Source organism: Mastomys coucha, chromosome X, assembly GCF_008632895.1.
Source record: "Mastomys coucha isolate ucsf_1 chromosome X, UCSF_Mcou_1, whole genome shotgun sequence".
Classification (NCBI taxonomy): Eukaryota; Metazoa; Chordata; class Mammalia; order Rodentia; family Muridae; genus Mastomys; species Mastomys coucha.
In genome coordinates, this window is record NC_045030.1 from 130,435,675 (window position 1) to 130,442,976 (window position 7,302).

At 43.0% G+C, this 7,302-nt stretch overlaps 1 pseudogene; it reads right to left on the bottom strand.

Moving 5' to 3' along the window:
- Nucleotides 1-5,752: 5,752 nt before the first annotated feature.
- On the bottom strand, nucleotides 5,753-5,871 carry LOC116096273 (annotated as a pseudogene).
- Between the last annotated feature and the right edge of the window lie 1,431 nt (nucleotides 5,872-7,302).

A 7,302-nucleotide genomic window follows, 5' to 3' on the forward strand; every position in this document is an offset into this window, starting at 1 on the left:
TTCAAACCTTGCCTCTTCTACATAGGTAGTTGCAGGCCAACTCAGGGTACATGGTGAGACCCTGTCTTTAAAAAAAAAGCAATAACTTAAATAGCTTAAAAATACCAATTGGGTTGACGAATGTGTGCGATATTGTTAAAACCCATTTAGCAATATTGACTATGGATGAATACATGTGAATCTTAATGTTCCATTCTTGGACTTTGGGAAGGTTGTCACCTGTGCTGCAGTGGGACTTTTCTACAGTGCAGTTTCAGGAGAAAGCTCAGTAAATTCCCTGCCTTATCGATCTGGGCTTGGATGGAATATTTGTGGTCTGTTTTTGTCGCCCTGTATGGACTAAACAGATGTTTGTTCGCATCTGTTCAGGTAAAGTTACAAAGCACTCATCTTCACACCACATGCCATGGAGAATGCAAATGACCACATAAACTGTCTCACAATTAAAGTGGGAACAAACTATCTCAGACAAAAAGGAGCATCTAGTGTAGTGTTCCATTTGTAACGAACAGGCACAGCTCATCTTTGCCTTTTTTACATCAGTTTTCTAGGTTAGCATATAAAAGGTCAGGTTTCATTGTGGCATTTGCATACACAATGCAGTTGACTGTGCTCTTCCTACACTGCTTCTTTGCAGTCCTCCTTCCTGTCTCCTCCAACTGATGCCCTTTTCCCCCTAGTTAGTGCACCTTGTGATCTCCTATTATATGTAATCCATTACCTACTGTGTTTTCACGCTCACCTAATCCTTCCCTCTTATTGTGTCCTTTCCAGCTTTGTAACCTACACACACACACACACACACACACACACACACACACGAGAGAGAGAAACTAAAATTTAAATTATTCAATTTTAAAATTATATTACATTTTATTTATTTATTTATTTATTTAAAATTTAGGGTCCACATATGAGCAAAACTATGGCATTTAACTTTATATGGTCTCTGTTGTTTTTCATTATCTTTCTATTTCTATTTTAGTAAATCTGTGTGTGTGCATGTGTGTGTTTTGCCTGCACATTTGTATGTCTGCTGCCCAGAAAGGACAGAAGGAGACAGTCAGGTCCCCTGGAACTGGAGTTACAGACGGTTATGGGCCCCTATATAATTGCTGGGAATTGAACTTGGTTCCTCTGGAAGAGCAACTACTGACCAATCCTGGTCTTTTTTTTTCTTTTTTCTTTTTTTTTTAAGATTAGGATGGTGCTAACCTTTGAATAATGAGAAAATAGTAGTGGTGAGCAGGAATGTTAGGGAAACAGTGGATGCTGTTGAGGTGATTTTACAAATTTACAACTTGTAACAATTCTGTGGCAATATATTCAACTGTGCATTTATTTCCTATGTAGAGCAGGCTGGCCTCAAACTCCCAGAGATTAAAGCCATACACCACCACTACCTGGCTATGTGTTATAATTTTTATGAATATCTCAGTGAGGCATAACGGTACGTACTCCTATTCAGAAATACGAGACAATTGAGAGGCTGAGGCTAGAGGACTGATTGATCAAATCCAAGAATTTGAGACATGGTCAAATTAAACAAAACCAAAACAACAGCAACCACAAGAAAACCTAAGTTCACCGCTGGAGTTGGTGGCCCAGACCTGAAATCCCAGCTGCTACAAAGGCTGAGGCAGGAAGATTGCAACTTCAGGGACTAAGGAGGCTACAAAAGAATTTCAAGGCCAGCCTGTGCAAGCAGTGAGCTCCTACCTTAAAATGTGGATATAGCTCACGGAGAGAATGCTGCCTAGCAAGTGCTTGACCGTGGCTTCAGCTTCTAGTACCACAAGAAACAAAGCAAACAAAAATGAAATATCTATATATCATTGATCACTTAGCCCTACTTTCATATAATGCCTAAAGTATCTAATTTTAATTTCTCAGTTCCCTGCCTCCTCTCTGAAGCCTTGTCTTCTCATAAAATTATTGGCTCCTTTCTTTGGTCCCTTGTTGTAGCATTAGTACTAATGTATTATGCCTGTCTGTCATTTTGTGCAAAAAAGAATATAAGTTTCGTCTCTCCCTTCCTCCCTCTTTCCTTCCCTTCCTCCCACTCTCCCTCATTTTGTGCCTAGAACTTATTCTGTAGCCCAGGTTGGATTCAAACTCATATCAACCCTCTGGCCTCAGGTGATCGATCGGGCACTGGGATTACAGGCATGTGTCACTAGCCCTGGCTGGAAGATTCTTAAGAGCAGATTATTTAGCTTTTCAGCTGAACAGTGCTTAGCATTTGACAAATATTTATCAAGAAAATACACTGTATTAGTTCTCACATTTTCCACATAATGTATTCACAGCTGGAAAGACGGATCAGCGGTTAAGAGTCAGGAATGCTCTTGTGTAGGCTTTAAGTTATCTAGCCCCTTTGTCAAGTGGGTCACAACAGTCTATAACCCCAGCTCCAGGAAGATTTGACCACAGGACACCTGTGCTCCTCTATACATATGCACATAAAGATGTACACACATACAAATGGTTAAAATTAAGATAAAATCTTTTAAAAAAAACAGTATTAAAAAAAAAAGGTACAATATCCCATCCACAGTCACACAGCGACTAAATTGCTCAGCTAAATTTGGAGTCCTATCCACTTCGTTCTAATACTGATACTCTCTCTTCTCATTTGGCAGCTTCCTGTGATAGCTTATTTAAATGTCATGGCTTCAAGATGACAAGAGTCACACCAGCAATATCTGTTTAGTAGAGGAGGCAGCAGAGGCTCAGGAGGATTCTACAACCTGGTCATACTCCCTGAAACTAGCAGCTCTGGGATACTTCCACCACAGAGCTTCAAAACAATCAGGCTGCCTAGAGTCAGACCAGAGTATAAGTAATCAGTTTCATTCGATGCTGTGGTTCCCAGAAACTGTCCTATTCTAACTTGATTTCATGCCCCACCCCCTCATTCATTTCACCCTTCCCTCCAAATATTAAAAAAAAAGAAAAACCCTACACAATACTACCTGGTACAACAGTACATTAGAATTATCAGGCAGTGGGTCTAGACAAATGTAGTTTTTCTTCACAAAGATTAATGATATTAGGATGAGGGAAAATATAAGGTGTATTAGAAAATAGACTAGTAGTCTAGTTTGAGATAAATCACACAGCAGGAAAAGAAGATGTCCAACACAGCAGAATACACACAATCCTAATATTTGGGAGTGAGAAGCAGGAGGATTACTGAAAGTTCAAGACTAGTGTAATCTATATAGTGTGTTCTGAGCAATCAAGGCAAAATCCTACCTCAAAAAGATGAAAAAGAAAGGCCAGGAAAGGTGAATATCTTTAACTCCAGCATGCAGGATGCAGAGAGAGAGCAGGGCTACATAGTGAGACCTTGTTTCAAATTATGAGGAAGAGGAGGAGGAGAATCTCTCAAAGTACAATAACCCAGACTTGACCACAGGCTGAAGTAGGACCCAAGACTGAGTAACATACAACTCAGTACATAGAAACAGAGAATCTCTCCAGCAGAAAGAGAGAAAGTAGGACAAACAAGTGGGAGACTGGCAGAATCTGTCAATAGGGTCAGAATTGTCAGAATTTCCATTTTCTTTTTTTTTTAAGATTTGTTTATTTATTATATGTAAGTATACTGTAGCTGTCTCCAGACACCCCAGAGGAGGGCATCTGATCTCATTACAGATGGTTGTGAGCCACCATGTGGTTGCTGGGATTTGAACTCAGGACCCTTGGAAGAGCAGTCAGTGCTCTTAACTGCTGAGCCATCTCTCCAGCCCCCAGAATTTCCATTTTCTAAGTGTGGCATAATTTTAAACATTTTAGCCGGATTGTGGTGGTGCATGTCTTTAATCCCAGCACTTGGGAGGCAGAGGCAGGCAGATTTCTGAGTTCCAGGCCAGCCTGGTCTACAGAGTGAGTTCCAGGACAGCCAGGGCTACACACAAAGAAACCTGTCTCGAAAAACCAAAAAAAATAAATAAATAAATAAATAAATAAAAAAAAAACTCACTGGAACTTTGTGAATTTCATGTCATCCAAGTCCCTCTCATCTCCTCCTCCCCCTCATACCTGCCCTCCACAATTGCAATTTCCCCCCAACAGAGAAAAAAATCTCATTATGGAAGTTGTAAGTTGTCAACGATTGTCCCATAATATACCCTTTTGTCCACACTTCTTTGCTTACAAATGTTCATTTCAAAGACTTGGTCTGGTGTGAGGCCTCTGGCTTCTGCTACTCTACCAATACTGGGACTCCTCTCAGATAGCCTGTTGTTGCCCTGTGTCGTGGGGATCCTGTAGTTTTGGATCTGTAGGACCGGCCCCTTTATGCACTTCAGTAGTTCATCAATAGTGTAGATGTTGGGGTAGGCCAACTCAAAGCCCTGGGTCTAGACCTGAGAGGTCTAAGCTGGTCAACCTACCTGCTCTCATTCTCTCATGCCCTTGGGATTGGCTCCCTGACAACCCCCCCACAACCTGATGGAGCTCTACCCTGCTGCCCAGATGACTGTGATGCAGAGTTCTCTCTCCTGAGTGTTGTAAACAATGAGGGGCATGACCAGTTTTTCCACTTTGATGACTCTGGGCCAGCTTTCCTGCCCAGCACAGGTAGCAAAGGATGAGGGAGGAGAGGAGGGTGTCTCTCCCTCATCTGCAACACTGACACATGGCAGCCAAGTTGCAGAGCCAGCTCTCCCATGCTCACACCCTCCGGGCTGGCTCGCCTATGCTCCCACCATCAGGGTCAGCTCTATTGTGCTGCCCAGGTGAGATTCAGGGCCTGCTCTCCCCAAGTGCTGTATCAGATGAGGCAAAGGGCCAGCTCTCCAGCTCTCACAACCTGTCTAGGCCATCTCTTTCGCCTGCCCATGGTAGGGTGGATAAAAGGGAGGGGAGATGATTTTTCCCTTGATGGTTTCCCCCACACAGCACACAGCACTCAGGGCTGGCTCTCCCATGCTTGTGCCCTTGGGGGCCAGCTCACTAGCAACCTCTATCAGGGCCAGTTCTGCTGTGCTGCCCAGGCAAGGTACAGGGCCTGCTCTCTTGAGTGCTGCAGCTGGTGAGGGACAGAGATATCTCTCCTGCTCTCATGATCCCAGGACCAGGTTTCCCACCTACCAAAGGTGGTGAGGAATGTGGTGGGGAGGAGAGGTTCTCCCCCTCATTCACACCACTGTACTGGAAGCTGCCCTTGGGGCAGCTCACCCGCAATTCACACAAAGTGCAGGGCCCAATACTGCAGCTGAATAGGGGTGGGGTCAGCTCTCCTGCTATTACACCCCTAGGGTGGGTGAGCTCTCCCAAGAAACCATGGTGAGAATTGGGGCCCCCATTCTGCACAACTCTCAAACACATCCCTGGGCCACAGCCCCAACCAATTAAGTCCACCTGGCTTTTAGTGCTAACAGACCCCTCCTGCTGCAGGGCCATGGACCCAGACAAGGCCCCCAGTGTCAGCACAGGCCAGGACCTCAACATTGTCCCAGGTGGCATGACTGGCTATGCACATCATGCTGTTCCTCACTACCTTTGATTCCTTTTAGTGGCACTTGGGATCTCGGAGTGTCTTGGGTTGTCTCAGGAGTGGTCTCAGGAGTGCTATGTTCATGCATTATGGCATCAGACTGGGTCGGGGCTGTGGCCCAGGGATGTGTTTGAGAGCTGTGCAGAACGGGCCCCAATTCTCACCATGGTTTCTTGGAAGAGCTAGCCCACCCTAAGGGTGTAATAGCAGGAGAGCTGACCCCACCCCATGGTCTCCTTCTCAATTCCTGTGTGGCACCAAACATCCCATTCAGATGTTCACAGGTCAGAACACTGAGCATAGACATAGCCTCTTTCCTCTCTGCCACCTACAGCAGCCATACCTGCAAAGCCCATAGGGGCAGACGTAACATCATTTAAATTGCTGGCTTTAGAATCTAAGCCTGAGACAAGTGTAGGATATAGGCCTTGATTTTTACCCATCAAAAAGGATAAATGAGATGTTGTGATTCTTAACTCTCTGTTTTCTCAAGCTCCGTATTCTAAGACATCTCATAATACATTTATAGCTGCTGAACTGGGTAAAGTGGGTAGAGAAACATGTACATTATTTAAAGATTATTTAAATACTTTGCTGCCTCAGACACTACAATGACTAAGACAGAACTTGGGGAAAGTACACAACTACAAGAAGTTACAGAACTAAAAGTGATTACTGTCATCCTATAGCTTGCAGGCCTCTTTATGTTAATTCACAACACAAATCTGTGAATGCTGCTAGTGTGTAATTTCAATTACTCATAGCAAATGCTGCTTTTGTGGACCTGTCAGACATCTGACTGCTCTTGCAACTGCACATTACATGTACAAAGCAAATTAATGTGGTTTCAAACACTGGTAATTTAGGCCAGTTTGTCAGTCCATCTTTTCAGTGAATACAGTTTTGAATTAATAGCTTTAATTATGCATCCAGTGTGGTACATGCTTTTCTACACATATGGTCCAGTTGAGACAAGAAGATGACCCGTGAACAGGCAGGATTCTGATCCTTCTTCAGGGACTGAACCAAGAAGGTACAGGCTGAGAAAGTGGAAACTTAGGCTCTATGAAGACTTGGGCAATTCAAAACAAAACAAAAAGGCTCCGGAGAACTTACTTTATATTTTGGAATGTGTGCTGCTTGTGTTTGTATTTTGTGAACTGCTTCCAGGGTGCTATTGCCACCCACATTGTCTGTCAGCTTTATTTGTGCTACAGGCAGCAGGTGATCGTAGAGACAAAAAAACAAAAACAAAAACAAAAACAAAAAAATCAAACAAAACAAAACAAAACAAAATCCTATCTCTCAGTACGTTTTTGTGTCTATTTGACTTTGAAGACAAGGTCTTGCCCCATAGTCCATATTGGCATGGAATTACTATATAACTCAGGCTGACCTTGAACTTGTGGCTATTCTCCTACTGCCTCAGTGTCCCTAGTACTGGATTATAGGTGTGAGCCAACATGGCTAGCTTACTAAATTATTCTGAACCTGATTACTGAAGTTTTAGATATTTGTTGTTCAAGAACTCCTTTCTTTGAACATTTCTATACGTCAAAAGTAATTTTAAGCTAGTATATCAGGTAATGGGTGTTGTTATGGAATTTTCATTCATTTGTACCATTATATTTTCTTCTTATTCTTCTCACCCCCACTGCTTTCCTCACACCCCCACCCCTCCAGCTCTTTCTTCCTTTCCTTTCTTTCCCCAGGTAGTCTCTCTGGATTTCATATCACATGTATTTCATTACTCTTTCTCACTTTCTTTTTTTTTTCTTTTTTTTTATTAGATATTT